The sequence below is a fragment of the Poecilia formosa genome, unplaced genomic scaffold (genome assembly GCF_000485575.1).
Source record: "Poecilia formosa unplaced genomic scaffold, Poecilia_formosa-5.1.2 Scaffold4, whole genome shotgun sequence".
Classification (NCBI taxonomy): Eukaryota; Metazoa; Chordata; class Actinopteri; order Cyprinodontiformes; family Poeciliidae; genus Poecilia; species Poecilia formosa.
Genome location: NW_006799943.1, coordinates 3,488,264 through 3,501,558, shown reverse-complemented (window position 1 = coordinate 3,501,558; position 13,295 = coordinate 3,488,264). Strand labels below are relative to the sequence as shown.

The 13,295-nt window shown below is 42.0% G+C and overlaps 2 long non-coding RNA genes across 3 annotated transcripts in view; one reads left to right on the top strand and one right to left on the bottom strand.

Annotated features, from left to right (window-relative positions):
- Positions 1-13,295, top strand: part of LOC103143654 (uncharacterized) — a 168,972-nt gene that overhangs the window by 134,528 nt on the left and 21,149 nt on the right. The window lies entirely within an intron of this gene.
- Positions 11,667-13,295, bottom strand: part of LOC107837158 (uncharacterized) — a 294,598-nt gene continuing 292,969 nt past the window's right edge. The window contains exon 4 of the long non-coding RNA XR_001663157.1: positions 11,667-13,267. This is a non-coding gene — a long non-coding RNA (uncharacterized LOC107837158). The remainder of the gene's footprint in view (positions 13,268-13,295) is intronic.

Genomic DNA, 13,295 nt, shown 5'->3' with positions numbered 1-13,295 from the left:
CTGATGTTATGTGGTATTAAATAGGTTTGAAAAGCCTGTTTATACTAATAAACAGGCCTTTTAATACATTTATTTAGTGCCTCTGTATCCCATTGTGCCACAAAAAAATCAACATCGGCAGGAGTACATTTCTTCCCGGTGGTTGTGCCTTTGATTTGGAGGTAAGAATTTGCTGTTAAATTCAGAATCGTTTCTCAAATTAATCTCCAGAAGTTGGAGCTGTGTCTTTTCTGATCACTAGCTGTCAGAATATTTATCAAATATCTTTTTAATACGAATGAATGCTTTCCGATAGGTCAGTGTCAGTATGTAAGCTGTTGATGTCCGTGGTGAACAGGATTCATCATGGAAGTAGAACAAAATCCCAGGTCTCTTTTAAAATAGCTGTTATTAATAACACTGGACTGCTAGTCTTTTGAAAGGCAGTTCTTGGGGCTTTTAAATTTGAACACAAACACCAGAACGAGAAGGTGCTTAATTCAGAAATCAGAATAACGTAGCGGCTCGTTATTTCTGGTCGTCACACAGGTGGGTGTAGCTACAACAGCAGCTGCCCGACTGACGATCCATCATTGTCAACACATGGACATGACACCCACCCTGCTCTCCCGCCGGTCCACATCGTTCCTCTTCATTTCGAAGTCCGCTGGGTGACGACAGACAGAGAGGTCAGGGGTCAGGGTTGATGCCAGGTCGTGGTGTGCTCTGCCATGGAGACATGCTTTTATCATCGGCGGCTCAGGAAATATTAGAGTGTTTATCTTAGCATATTAAGTGCAGTGATGACAATGGGGCATAGTTGAATTCCCAGTAAATGTTCCTGAAGCAGTTGGTCTTATAGTGACCAACACTTGGAAAACTGAGCTTTTCATCTCAGGCGTCTACTTGATTCTTCTCTGGACTTTTATTAGGAGCATCACATGTCAGCACACTCCTCATGTTATCAGATAACGACATGATTCAAATGAAAAAAATGGCGATCTGGTGTGTTCTCAAAGGGATGCGCAGATTTAGCACCTTCAGTGTGTGTGTTTAAGGGAGCGACAGGAGGGGAAGAAGTGGAGGAGCGCCTAATCAGCACAAACAGCATTTAAATTCAGAAAAAAACTACAATTCATTTTTTTGCCATCATTTTGGCGTTGCAGCCCTATGCATCACATATGGTCCACACCCACTTAGATGGCATAATTCACATATGACATGACTGGTGGGTGTTTTAAATGAATACTCCATTGACACACTTCATTATCAATTTACGTTGTCTATACATTAAGGACAATATGCACAGAGGGAGCCATCTTCTCTCTGCGCCTGCTGGTGTAGGGCAGAGACATAATATGGCCAGTTATCTGTCAAAGTCCTGTCCTCTTAAATTGGCACTTAGAAAAGTATTCATACCCTTCTATAGGCATCTGCCCCCCCTTTGGGTCATTTTTCTACTTCAACACAAGGATCATCTAGGTGCAATAAATGTGCCACAGAGTTCTGTGGGATTTTTGGTCTATTTAACGAGAAGAAATGATCAAGGAGTTACTTTCTGAAACCTGATTTATCTACTGACAGCCCTTCTCCAACACTTTATCTTCTCAAAACTAAAGTGAAGCTTTTTGGTCCTGCACCAACGCCTTGTGTTTAGAAAGTGAACCACGGACACGTCTGAGTAACAAAACGTTCAGACGTCAGGGCCGGAGCCGTCTGTCAAACAGCTGAATCTGGTCTAGATTTGGTCAAAAGTTCCCAGGAACAGCAGCAAATCGGCAGCAGAATGTGGTAGTTACCTACCACACAAGTGGAAAAAGGCTAGACCTTGAACTGATTGCAGTGCTGTGCTTCAAACCCTTAACAGAGCTGTGCATAAACATTTGCCTACAAGGCTCAGTTGACTAAAGGGCTGCTGCTTCTCCATGTTTGGTTCTGGTTCTGGGGATGTAGAGCAGACTAGAACCAGAAGACCTGAGTGGTCTGGAAGGTTGATGTGAAATATCTTTAATTTATTTTGGTGCAAAGCCACTCAATGATTTATAAACAAAGAATTTTAAAGTCTGTTATTTGAGCCAGCGGGAGTTGATGTGCTCTGTCTTCCTGCATCAGCTGCAGCTGTTCTTAAGGTGATAGAAGGCTGATTTTGTAACTGTCTCTATGTAACTCTGAAAGTTCATCACTACACCTAGATTTTGGACCTGAGCTCTAGTTTGAAGTTGTAGTAACTGAAGTTGTCCGTTGAATGTAGATGTTTCCTATTTAGGTTAAAAAAAGTTAACTTGAGTTTTGTTTCTGTTCAGCTGGAGAAAGTTTTGGCACATCCATGGATTGATCTGTTCTGATTGGATGTGTTCAGAGTCACCTGGTGACATCGTAATGTGGAGCTGCGTATCATCTGCATAGGTATGATATCTAATCTCATTAGTCTTTATAGATATTAGACAGAAAGGGTTCCAGGACTGACCCTTGGGGTACTCCACATATGACGTATGTATACTGTGACAAGTTAAGTATTGAAAAAAAGAAATCCCTGTTCTTTATGTGAGATTCGAACCAGTTGAGTACTGGACCAGACAGTCCGACCCAACTCTCCAGTTGTTTCAGTAATATGTCAAGGTCAAAATTGTCAGCTGCTCTGAGGTCCGATAGAACCAGCTCTGTGGTTCTTCCACAGTCTGTATTTATGTGGATGCCACTGAACACTTTGACTAGGCCAGCCTCAGTACCGTGGTGAGCACAGAAACCAGACTGAAAGACATCAGAGTAGCAGGTCATTCTTAAGACACTATTTGACTTTAGAAATGCAGCTTTTTCCATCATTTTCCTGAAGGCTGGAGATCAGCCTGTAATACTGCAGTAATAGTTTCCAAAATCACTTTTGGCAAAAAATAACAGACCATTATTTTAGGAAGGTGACCATTCTTTCTCTTCCTCTCTGCAGATCAACACTAAATGTTACCCATTTGTTCATATTTTATAGATTTTTTTTTAAACACACTACGTATAGAAATGTACAGTAAGTTTGAGGGAAGACATTGGAACATGCAGCTGCTACTATTATGAGGGAAACTGCTCTGAATTTCACACCTCAGTGACCCCTTAATAAATAAATCCAACAAACCCGACGTATGATATTTCAAGTGTTTAGAAATAATGATAAATTGAACGCAACACGATCCCGGCTCACGTTAAAGGAAAAGCCATATCCTTGTTCAAAAAAATGTTTAAAGTGCAAAAAGTGTTTATTTTGCCGGACTCACCTTATTTGAAAGGCCGTGGACGTCCTCCAACGAGCAGCGCCGGTTACCACCACAGCGCATACCTGGAGGCCGTGAGTCAGAGGGCAGTGACAGCTCGGCCGACCTCAGCGAATGTTTGCCCAAATAGTTTATATTGACAAACACAAACTATATGGGTGGGAGAGGCACTTACAGCAAAATATAGCACACTGCCAGGTACATTTCTGTGGCTTTCCGTGCTGCGTGCGAATATGTGCGCGTGCGCCTGTTGACACACTTGTAGCTGGATATTTAACAGCTTTGGCAGGAGTCCTTCACTTACGTGTGGTCCTTCTGTAAACACGTCACTGCTGGAGACACGCGTGTGTGATGCATCATGCCACGCAACGTATGTGCTTTCTGCATTGCGTCTCACCCAGGTCTGCACACATATCCACGAGGCCTGGTGTCGTTTGTAATATTGATCAATCAGGAAATACCAGAATCATCCAGAAGTTTCTAGAGTCCTACATCAGCCGCTGTCGTCTGTTTTTACTCCGATAAAATTTCCTCCTGTGGGATTTGGAATAATTTTATGTGGCCTCGACTAAACCTGTAAACAATTAGTCGGTTAATCGCATGATAAATTAAAATGAGCTCGATAATATCTGTTATGATGGTTAATATTTTTTAAGAGCAATTTTGTTTACAGAACCATCATAATTCATTTTATTTATGGTTTTGCTTGTATGTGGGTTCTTTTTTATACTTTTTATTCCTGCTTTATTGTTTTTGGTGGTTTTATTTAGAATGTTTTCCAGTTTCTAGTGGAGTGTTCTTTACAAAATTAAAGTTTTAGTGTTTGAGAGGAAAAACTAGCTGATATGATTATTATTATTCCATTATTCCTTAATAATGGTCTGAAAATGTCTGTCGCAGTAATTCCTGGGACAATCTGTTGTCCATCAGACTTTAAAGTGACAGACCTCTCCTCAACTTAGCGTTTGCAGTTTTCTGTGAATATGATCCAACTGCACACGGATTGGTAAAAGTGCTGGTGACCAGGACTGCATGTTTCTTGACATGTCTTGATCTTATGTTATAGATTCTCTGAGGCAGACCTAAAATGATCATTTCTTCTATTAAAATAAAAAAACAATACAGAAAACCCAACTCTGGCTCTAATTGTTAATCTACTGGCCCATTCAGAAACTTGGTAAAGTGACTTTCAGTGCTGATGTGTTAATTTCACTTCTGAGAAACTGGTTAAAACTGCAACTCCAAATCTCTCTGAGTGATATTTCACTAAAGATCTAAAGATAAGTGTTACGGTTCAGAATGAGAGCATTCACAAGCAGAGCCACTGAAACATGTATGTAACATCGTGTTTCCCATGAGGTGTACACCAGTTTTCTTTTTATTGAATTTATAAGAATCAACTGAATGGAAATCTGTTTTTTTTTTGTTTTTTTTGCCTCCTCTTTTTGGTGGGGGGAGTTTTATGGCTACAAAAACAGAATTTGTGGTTTTGACGGTCGAGGTTTGATGCAAACGGCTTTGGAACCTTTTAGGCAACCTGGCGTCCAGGAGACTAAAGAAAATATTTAGCTTTCCACCCTTTTGAGCCTTTTAGCCTCTGCGAGAGGGGAAAAGGAAAGAGGGGCCGAAAAAAAAAGTGGAGGAAAAAAAAAAAACTTTCCCCCAAGGTCAAATGTCCTGAGTGGGACGGCTGCCAGACGTACACTGTAACCATTTTCCTCACACGGCTAGAACCAGAAAACATGGCAAATCTTTTTTCTATAAACATACAACAGAAAATATACAAAAAAAAAAGAATTCTTGGACACAAATACAAAAGAGCGTCTAAGAAACTTTATAGAAGGAGCAGAGAGATGATCCGATAACTGATACGTGAAAATGACTGAGTGTGTTTGTAGAACCTGCATGAAGGCAGATAAATGACTCTATGGTCGCGTTGTGTGCATGTGAACATGTTCCGCTTCCACAGCGCATTATGCTCCCTGAGAAGTTTAATCTGCAATCGACCATGATGTCATACGCGCACACACACACACACACACACTCACATGCATGGATGCTTGTACAGTAGGGGCGGTATAGAGTGGGAGCGTGCAGCCTCCTGTGTGTAATTAGGGTACGGCAAGGGGGCAGCCTAATACAAAGTCCATTACTGCAGATCGGAGCCTGATTGCATTCAGAGGTCATTTTCATTTGAGGCCCCGCTGGGAACACGCGGCCACACAGAGGACATGTCACACACACCCCCCCCACTACACGCACACACACAACCCAGCTGCCTCCATAGAGAGAGTAAATGGGTTATGTGAAGTCCACATATTTGCGTACTGGTGGTCCACTGTTTGAGGTAGGAAAAACTTGGCTTGTCTCCAGAACCTGCTTTGCTCTAAATCCAAATCTTTTCTTACTTTTTACAGACTCAAAGACGATAGTCCTCTATGGGTGTTCTTAAGATATTAAATAAAAAAAGTTTATGGTGAGTTTATGGCAAATATTTCTGGAGTTGTCAGATTTTCAGTATGGAAATATGCAAAGGAAGAAAAAACATGAGGTACGTAGATAAAGAAGGAGAGAGAAAAACGAAGAGAAGGAAAAAAAGAAGAACGGAAGGAAGGAAAAAGGAAAATGAAGAGGAAGGAAGAAAACAAGAAATAAAGGACATGAGGGAAGAAAGATGGACACAAAGATGGAGAAAAATGACAGAACCAAAAAACCACCTTTGAAAAGCTGTAGATGCTAACATTAGCAGTGGGGACGTCCATGCTGCTGCAACATGAGTGTTCAGCATCGAGATGCTGTTTTAGGTTTGAATAGCTTCGCTGATGGGCTAACTCCTTTTAGCACAACTTGAACACAACAGTTTCCTTCATCAGCGTCTCATCACATCATTGTTTGACGCAAAAATGAATCCCCAGTTTACCAAGAGAAGCAGCTTCATCCTCAGAAACACACAGCAAAGGGCAAAGGTTCCTTTTGTATGTTAAAAAAAAAATAAAGATAAATTGTTAAAATTTGCTTGAAATTAATTTAAATTAATGCGTTCAAGTACCTGCCTTAATGAAAATACATTGAATAATTTGAACTCTCACAGCCAAAACAAAAAAAAGTGTGTGTGCCAAAACAATTGGCTCTAATTATACTGTCAAGTTTTTCCACTAAAGCCATGTGGAAGTAGTTCCCTGCCCCCCCGACTCTTCACCCAAAGAGTTCGGATCTGACTGGATACCTGGTGTGAAGATTTCTCAGACTCATGGAGAGAGCTCTGTAAGGTGACCCAGAGAGCCGCTGTGCCTGCTCATGAGTGGCTGCAACTGTGAGTTGATCCACAAAAGTCATAATCGCTGTCTGGGGCCACGTGGGCGACCTCAGAGCGCTGCTGCTGCTGGTGACCTCATCAGTGACATCACAGCGCCATGGCTCAGATGGTGAAACAGGAAGCTGTGATTGCGTGTACGTGGAGGGACTTTGCTTCTGCGTGTGGGCCCACCTTCATATTCACATAGGTGTGTGTATGCATATTTAAAGTGTCTGGGTCACGTGCGGCACCCTGGTGTCACTGTTTGCACTTACACAGCAGCAGCTCCAGTAACATTTCAGAAAGGGCCCGACAGGTTGTCTCATTGTAGATTCAATCCGTCTCTGTGTTGATCAGTAATTGAAGTACAATTACAGTAAATACTTAAGACCAAAGAGACCAGCTTAATCGTTTAGTCAGAAAGGTGAAGTAGAGACTTTTACAGTAAACGGTACTGTACAGAAAGTGGAACTGGCATCAAGTAGAACAGACAAAGAAAAATCAGAAGCTGAAATCCTGAGAAAATGACAGAAGGACCAGATGAGCTACATAAAGGAGATGTGGCAGGAGGAAACCATGGAAACCAAAGGAGAGAGACTGATGAACACAAAGGGAGTTGATCCAGAGGGTACGTTCACGCCGCGGGTCTTGAGGGTCAATTCCAGTCTTTTTCCCTCAGCGTGATCATTCATACTAGAAATTGAATGTGACTGCCATCAGACTTCTGTGTGAATGCTATACGACCTCAAAGCATTGAAGTCACACAGCAGAGCACTGTTTACCACAGTAATAATGAATGCTCCCCGCCTATGGATCCATTTCAGTTATTCGGAGCCAACAGTATTGTTACAAGATCATAACACAAAGGAAGCTAATAAATAAACAGCACAACTAATAGTAATGGCCTTCTGGGGAGCATTGACTCCAACTTCTGCAGAGACGTTTGTTTGGATGTGTAGTGGTGGGTTTGTGATGGGATCCATTTCAGTGACACAGACTGCTCTTATTTCTAGAATAAGAATTTCCAGCCATTGTTTAGCGCATGTGGTTTCTTCTAGACACTTGTCTCTTGTCAATCACGTAAAATGTAAATCACGTCACGACATGACAGTTTTCACTGCAGATGCTTTGAAAACTTTCGGGTACGTATGCAATTTAGTAAAGTATAAATGGCAAAATCAGATTTTTTTGATGGGGTGAATAGATGAGAATTGGGCCATTCAGACTGCCATGAAAAAGTCACATGGGCAAAAACATTGGCATTTGGGTTTCATTCACCTGCTGTGAATGTATCCTAAGACTCAAAGAGAAACGACTTTACAAAAAAGCATAATCATGTGTTCGTGTAGCCAGACCTAAATCCACCTGATGAGATGATACAAGACTTGAAAATTGACGTTGACAGATGCTCTTCATCCAATCTCTCCGAGCATAAATTATGTTGCATAGAAGAATCAATAAATTTCATCCTATAGATGTGTAAAGATGGTAGAAATGTACAGCCCAAGACTTACAAGTGAATACCAATTTATTCCTTCCTTTTGATTTGTAAAAACCTGTGAAAGCCATGGATCTGTCCACTTCACAATTATGCTCTACTTTGTGTCGCTCTATCACATCCCAGGCAAACGGATTAACGTTCATGGCTGTAATCTGACAAAATGTCTAGAGGTTTGAGTTACTTTGTTTGGGATTCACCTGAGGGGACGTCCCAGTCCGGTGGGGAGCCGTCAGGCCTCTGATGGCCCCCAGTGGTCCCAGTGACCCCTTCAACACTGCCAAACCAGCAGCCCTTTATGTCTGTTGTTGAGCAGTGGAACTGCTCAGGGGGCGGGGGGCGGCGGGGAGCATGTGGTCTGGCCTAGAGGTCAGAGGTCAGTGTTCCAGCAGAGAGAGGCTGATTAAAAGGTGCCTTCATCTCTCTGACTCAGCTGGACACAGAGAGGAGCTGACCCTCCAAACTGTTTCAACAAACCTCCCATATTTTTCCCCCACTGTTGCCAACTGAACTTTTCACACACTTGCTTCGTTTTCATTGACTGCAAAATTGCACAAATTGAAATAGCGAAAATAAATTGGCTTAAAAAAAAAGCAGCACATTTTTCAGGGGTTTGTCAGCCGTATCGACATAGATGTATTTCACAAAACCACAATGGAAGTCCCTTTTTTGCATTGCACAAGTTATCTGATCACCAGCAAGAGGCTACTACTGGCAAAAACGTGAAAGAAGACAAAAGGAAGTGGTAGGAGGATTATGGTTTGTTTTTTCAGATGATGTGCAGCTGGCTCCACCAGAAATCTCACAACATCACAGTTATGTGTCTTTCAAACGTATTCTGTAAAATCCCTCCAACACCTGAGTAAGATGCTGACGTCTCCTTTGACAGCTGATAGATGATGAGCGTTTAGCACCTTGGCTTAACTATAACAGTATGTAGGAGCAGAGGGAGGAAGTGCAGCAGCTCTGACCTTGTGTTTCATACGTCTTTAAACTGTATGAAGATTCTGAGAATTTTATCAGTTTGAAATGATGAAAAACTTTTCCACGCTATCCCTATACTCATACCTTATTTACGTTTTACTTTGCTAAAGTTGGTATTGAGGGAACATTTTATGTTTTGCACTGAAGTGTAAATCTGCTTTCATTTCAATTTTTAAAAAATGTAATTGTCACAGTTGACTAATACGATGGATGAACTGTACACAGCCTGTCATTAACCTTCACATGAGCTGTTGTAGCTTTCAGTTTGCTTATTTTCTGAGGTATTCACACATCTTTTGCAAGTCATGAATATTGCATACTTGAAAAGTATCTTGAGGTATCTTTATTTTGCTTTTCTGTGGGGCCATTTGGACAGAGAATCACTGCTGAATGTAATTTCTGACATTTGTTTATTTCCTTAACTCAAAACTCTGCTCCAAACATGACTTTTTTTAAGACGGGAAAAAAAATCATTCAGTCTTTATCTGTTTTTTTCAGTTTTCAGTGTTTTGTTTTTATTCTGCCTCGCCTCCCCACACATCATTTCTCTTTGCCTTGGCACCTCTGCGCCTCCTCTGGCTTGGCCTCTGTACACACTTTGGTAGGTTCCTATACTCTCATTCTGGAGGCACTGGGTTCTTGTTGGTCATTAATACGTGAGTTAAATGGTCTGTGACTCTTCCTGGCCTGGCGACCAGGCAGAGATGTATGGGTTAGAGCCGGCACTGTTTCTAGCAGACTTCCCAGCGACTGGAGGACTTTAGCCTAAGATGTTAGCCAGCTACAGCCCTGTCCAGGAGACAGAAAAGGAAGAGTGGAGAGATTTTGGAGGAAGGGGAAGGAAAGGAAAAGGCATGCACAGAGGTTTGCAAAACTATTGTTCTTTGAACTGTAACAACACAAAACATCCAAGTAAGCCAACAACCTAGGGGTGGCACATGGTGTAGCCGTAGAGCGGGTGCAATTTATAGACAGGCTGTCAGTGCTTGACTCTGCCATCCAGAGTTTAATTTCCGAACCTGAGACCGTTGCTGCATGTCTTGCCCCCCCTTCTATCTCTCTGCCCATTTCCTGTCAAATATTGGCTACCAGCCAATTAAAATCCTTAAACCCTCCAGCTTAACATATAAGTGAACAGATATTTTTCCTAAAAATCCAAATACTCAAACTTTACCAGACATCAGGTGAGACATTACAAAGAGCATACATTACATACTAATGTAAAAAAAACAAACATCTTTTTTTTATTATTATTACTTTATTATTGTAGTGTTTTTTCAATAAAGGTTTAAATGGACATTAATATGGTTCACTCAATGTCTAAATCTAAATCAGGTTAAGAAGTCTCCATCCTATCTGATTTTCATCTAGTTTCCAGACTTTTGATGTGTAAAACTGGTGGAGACAAACAAACCCTAAAGACCATGTAGCTGTAATTTAGGAAATTCAAGCCACTCTAAGATTCTTTTACATTTTTGTACAAAAAAAATAACACTTTGCCTTTTGTTGTTCCGCCATAAACCACCCCCATACAACGCTTTAGAGTTTGTGCATGTAACTTAACAGAATATTGGTAAGACCAAGAGGTGTGAATACTTTCCAAGACACCTCATGCTTTTGACGGGGAGTATCGGTGCTGTGAATGCTTCCTTTTTATGGGACGTTGCTGATTTAAACTCAGATTTAACCGCCGCCCTCGGAGACTCTCTTCTAACTACGATTTGCATAATTATGGAGTCCAAAGGCGACAGTCGCACCAGGCCTGGATCTGAAGGAACCTCTGTGGTGTTTGGCAGCACGGCTGTGCCAATTACTGGTGTTTCCCGATGAAAAATTGCAATAATTTTGCTTCCACCTTCAGCAAGCTTTAGCAAACATTTGGGACGACAAATCAACTAACCACAACGCTTCCATCCGCAGGCCACCTAGGCGGAGATCCCCCTCACCCTCCCAGCCCCAGTCCGCCTCTCCCATGACGAAGCTTTTAAAGACAGAAATGGTGCCTGTCTTCTGCTGTCCTGCGACGCATTTCATTTCCCACCGCAAACCTCCAGACGGTCAGACTCTGCATGTCACCCTCGGGTGTCAAGAAAACCTTAAAAAGTCAGAGAGCAGGAAAGCGCCCTTCATTGGCCATGATCGAAATAGCATCCAACGTCAAGAACCAAATTAAATATAAAAGTCAAGTGGTGGGTGGACTCACCACCCACGAGATGCACACACGCTCCAACCTCGTCCGGTAAACAGACGGAGCTTTTAGATAGGGGGGCAAGGTGGTCCGACTCCTGCCATTCCCTACAACTGGACCGAGCTGGCATGCGTTTGAAATCCAAACCTGGTTTGAGAGGAGGGATGCTACGCCCTTTTTTTTTTTTTTTTTGCGCCTCACCACAGACCAGCAACCATAAATTTGGCTCCTGACCTGAGGTCGACAAACAGAGAGGAGGAAGGAACGTCGGATGAGGGGGAAAAAAGAGACGCAAGATCCGGAAGAGTCTGCAAGTTTATCAGACGTGTGGAGTATTTTAAATGCAAAGAAAAGCTGAACGTTTAAAAGTTGGTAAAATTAAGATTATACGACATTCATACCCCTTGAACATTTTCACATTGTCACCTTGTATTGAAATAATGATGTACTGGGATAGCATGGGATAAGCCCAAACAAGCTTTTATTGAATTTGCTCACAACTTAATATTATTTTACTCTACGATCAGCTTAATTACTTTCCATGCTTTCATAAATCAAGTGAAAGTTACACACAAGTATAAAACAGAATACAATAAGTCCAAAAATACATGTATCATTACATCATAATACATAGAAATAACCTATGACACTGTGAAACCTATTACATTTTTTAATATCTTCCTCCCGCTTCTTGTCTTGTAGATAAACACCATGATTTTCACACTGTTGTGAGAATTTTCTTTGGCATTGTGATGACTGAGAAATATAAACTTAATCCTTAAGTGTATACATTTGTTCAATTTTTACTCTTCAGAAGCCAACAAAATGTGTGTTTTTGCACTGAGCCACAATTACATCAGATTATGCAGCATATCTTCTTCATTCCAAACATTACATACACATTATTACATAAAACATGCCATCATGACTTTAAAAAATAAAAATAACAATATTAGTTTCTGGACAGAGCAAATGAGCTGAACACATTCTCCAACAGGTTCCATCCAGGAACAAGCTCATCATCATCATCCTCTCCTGTCTCCAGCCAAACGGATATCTGATCCTCCTCTGACCACGTTCCTGTCAAACCTCAGATGTTCCATCTTCCACCTCAGTCATGGACTCTTCTGCTTCCACAAGTTTGTCTTCAACCACATTAGGAAACGCTGCTGCTCCCTTTGCCTCCACCTCCAGCTTTTCTGTATCTAGAAGTGAAGAGGAAGCTGGAGAGGCTGAACCGGAACAAGGCTGCAGGTCCAGATGGTGTCAGTCCCAGAGTCCCTCTGTGGGATTCGGCAGCATCTCTTCAACCTTAGCCTGACCCAAGCGGAGGTTCTGTTGTTGTGGAAGACATCCTGCCAGGTTCTGGTACCAAAGAAAAATCACCCTTCAGTCATCAACGACTATAGACCGGTTGCCCTGACATCCCACATCATGAAGGTCCTGGAGAGACTCCTGGAGGCCCACTTGAGAAAGCAGATGAAAGCAGCTCATATCAGGACCCCCTGCAGTTTGCTCATCGTTGATGATGCCATCAGACACCTGCTTCAACAAACCCACAGTCATCTGGACAAAGCAGGCAGGCCTGATTTGCTCTGTTAGAAACTCCAGAAGACGCAGGTGGAGGCTTCAACAATCGCCTGCATCTGTGACTATCTGACAAACAGACCACAGGTTGCAAGACTGAAGGACTGTGTGTCCAACCAGGCGGTCAGTAACACAGGAGCACCACAGGGCTCTGTACTCTCATCATTCCTTTTCACTCTCTACACTTCAGACTTCCAACACAAGTCCAACTTCTGTCATCTACAGAAACACTCAGATGACTCTGCAGTTATGTGTATCAGAGAAAGACAAGAGGCTGAGTACAGAGATCTGGTGGAGCGCTTTGTGGCCTGGTGTGGGAACAATCATCTAATATTGACTGTAAACAAAACAAAGGAGATGGTTGTTGATTTCAGGAGAAACAGGGTTGGATCAAACCCTATTTCCATCATGGGAGAAGATGTGGAGGTCGTTCAGGAATATAAATACCTCAGTGGTCACCTTGACAACAGACTGGACTGTAACAGTGAAGTCGTCTATAAAGAG